The sequence below is a fragment of the Asparagus officinalis genome, chromosome 4 (genome assembly GCF_001876935.1).
Source record: "Asparagus officinalis chromosome 4, Aspof.V1, whole genome shotgun sequence".
Classification (NCBI taxonomy): Eukaryota; Viridiplantae; Streptophyta; class Magnoliopsida; order Asparagales; family Asparagaceae; genus Asparagus; species Asparagus officinalis.
In genome coordinates, this window is record NC_033797.1 from 133544915 (window position 1) to 133548545 (window position 3631).

Genomic DNA, 3631 nt, shown 5'->3' on the forward strand with positions numbered 1-3631 from the left:
CACCTCAATCATGTAGAGGCCGCCCATTTACTGTCAAAAACACCCAAGTTTAGGTTCCCGAATTATTATAATTAGAAATGTCCACCAATTGGGATGATATAATTTGTTCTGCTACACTAACTTCGGATAAAAAGTTGCCAGTTAACATTTAATTTCCATAATTAAATTATCTTGAGGGGTGTTAGGCATATTTATAGTGGGTCTGGAAAGTCATTTTTTTAACAAGAGTGAAAGCAATACAAAATGTTTGATTGAAAAAGATATTATTTGAACTAGAAAGACTAAATAGGATGTGACAAAAGCATGTTATTACTAGTAGAAAAACAAGCAAACTAGACGAAAAAAACGTATAGGTTGCACAAAAATCCGTCTAGGCAAAGAAACCTAGGCGAAAATCCGTCTAGAAAAGTCCGTCTAGAAAAATTATGTCTAGTTTGAGTCAACCTAGACGGAATCCCGTCTTGATTGATCTAACTAGACGGAAAGCAACCTAGACGAAATTAATAATTCTGTCTAGGTTGGTTCCTAGATAGATTTTTCATCTAGGAAGCAACCTAGACAGCAGTTCTGTCTAGGTTGAGGAAACCCAGATGGACTTTCCGTCTAGGTTATTACTTTTTACAAAAAAAAATTCCAGAAAGTTTATTCGATGTACATTTTTTATTACATTCACCTGATATACACATCAATACATAATTCCTATATATTTTATAAACACATCCAATCAAATATAATCAATATTCATATCCGATACACACATCCAACAATCCAATCCAATATAAACATCCAACAATCCAGTCCAATATACACATCCCAACAATCCGAACCAACATCAATTTCAGTAAAAACTTATCTTATCTGAATATTTACAACAGATACAATAGCAATACCAAGTCCATAACACCAGATGAATAAAATAGAGTACTATTACAGATAAACAACTGTTTAGTGCATAAAAAATAAAACAACCTCATATCTCGTCATCATCGGCAACGGCTCTGTCCCTCGTACGAAAACCACTACTACTCCCTCTAATGTCTCCAGCCTTAAGGTCAAATTGATTATATTTTAGAATCATGTGAAGTTTGATAATATATCAAACATAAATGGTTTTTTTAATATACTAGTCCCTTAAATATTCAATTTAGCATTAGTTTTTTTAGGATTTTCCCTTTTATGGAAATAATGCAACAATTAATTTTTTGGGGGACTGATAAGCAATAGCATTAGTTCCTTAGTATTTCACTTTAATGAAAATAATATGCAACTATTGAATATTATGAGAATAATATATAATTTTTCATGTAATTTTCTGCATCTATGGGAGTAATATGTAATTACAGAAGATTTAATGAAAACATAATAACATAGTATGTGAAGGAAAATAAGATACATGTGCGCTGCTCTGCACAAAGCCGGTGTTACCAGCGCCAGAGTTTATAAGTGGTATAACATCACCAAACAGATATCAGGAATCACACCGGCCTAAAAAACTTATAATGTAGGAAATGACCTCGTCCATCGTGCGGGCCCTCAACACAACACTACTCATCTCATTAGTCACCTAAACGTGTAGTTCTGAGTTAATCTTTCCACGCAAATACGTGGAGACACGTAAAACAAGTGGCATAGCCTGCAAATTGACTGATGCTGCTGTTGTTGCTATTGATAATGTGGATGATGCTGTGAATGATCTTATGCTTATGCCTAGTGAAGCTCCAACACCATGCAATGGATATCCTCCTCTCCTAATATTAGAGTAGAAATGAATATTAGAGTTCATATTCAAATTTAATAATTTTAAATAAATATAAATAGGAATGTAGTATTCGATTTGATTCGACTGTGTACCACCCTGTTTGCGGAGAAAGCTGTTGTATTCATTGCTTTATTCATTACAACTTAGATCGTTACAATGAAACAAAAAGAAATCGTCTTTTTATAAGGCTCTTACACAACGAAAACAAAAAGGTTACAACTTTCTTCAAACAAACACGAGATCCCGTTTTGGTGCGGTCTCGCTTGCGTGGGTCTTTGGCCTGTGACGGGGATGTTGATATCCGTGGACCACCGGAGCAATCAGATTTGGTCCGGATAAATCGGACAGAGTTTCGTCGATCCGCGTGAGATCTAGAAACTTCTGATCCAGAAAAATCGGACAGAGCTTCGTCGATCCGTGTGAGATCTAGAAGCTATAAACGTCTATCTCGGCTAAAGCGAGATATAAGCTCTTCTTAGTATTAACGCCAAGGGCTAATACTAAGGATCTGACGGGGAATGGGTGATGAAGACTGATGTAGACCTCTCCTCCTTGGTTGAAGTGCTCGACCACTCTTTGCTGCAGCATGGCTTCGCCAAGGCTCTCCAAAAATCCAGATCTTGAAAAATGAGGTAAGGGGTGGCTATTTATAGCCATAGGGAGTACCTAGGGTGCCTAGACACCCCTGGGGTGTCTCCAGAAATCCGAGACACCCCTAGGGGTGTCTCAGATTTTCCGAGACACCCTTGGGTGTCTCGGAATTTCCGAGACACCCCTGGGGTGTCTCGGAATTTCTGAGACACCCCTTGGGGTGTTTTGGAACTTCTGAGACTCCGTTGAGGTGTATTTGACTGTTTTCCCCGTAGATTCTTCGTCCGAGCTCGGATTTGAGTGATTCCGGGTGCGTTGGATGCTTGACGAAGAGTTCGATCTGCTCTGATGGTTGGATTATCTGTAGAGTGGTCGAGGCCCGAAGGGCGTTGTCCTTTTTGTGAACAGCGTCGGGTTCCCGATTGGTCCGGGTCTTGGTTGTTCCGAAATCCTATAAGCTCACGTAGCTCGTCGATTCACTTCAGTCGTTTGTTGATGTCAATTGGACTCCTATGGCTCGGATAGTGACGTTCATCGTCGCTCTTTAACACTGAACCGTTCGTGGAGACCTGGGCGTTGTCCTTTTTGTGAACAGCGTCGGGTTCCCGATTGGTCCGGGTCTTGGTTGTTCCGAAATCCTGTGGCTCGGATTCACTTCAGTCGTTTGTCGACGTCAATTGGACTCCTGTGGCTCGGATAGTAACGTTCATCATCGCTCTTTAACACTGAACCGTTCGTGGAGACCTATAGGCAATTTTCAATGCCTACACACCCCTACCTATTATATCCTAATACATTCTGAGTGAGGCTGATGTTATCCTCTAGAGATAGCATGTGAGGATCCGGCTCGCCTTGTACTTCCTCCTGAGATATATGCAGTGTTGATGCCTCCTTGGTTGTAGCTTCAAAACCCTCCTAAAGCATATATATAAGCTTACAAAGATTACATCATTGGAAATAGATCTAAGAAAATTTAAATAAATTTAAGTAAAAATACAAGTAATATTTCTAAATAAGTTATAATTAAGTCTCACCACCAACTCGAGGTTTACCTTAATCTTATCCTGATTCTTCTCGTCATTCCTATAACGATCACGGAAGGTACTATATGCCAACTTAGCCTTCAAGTTTACCGGCGTTATTGGTTTTCCCTATCAATTTGTTAATTTATGAGACTTCGTAGTCATACTAAGCATTAAGATCATTTAAAGCTTTATATAATATATATTGTATCTCGATACTGTATCTCGACAACAATCATCCTCCAGTTTAGCATAAGAG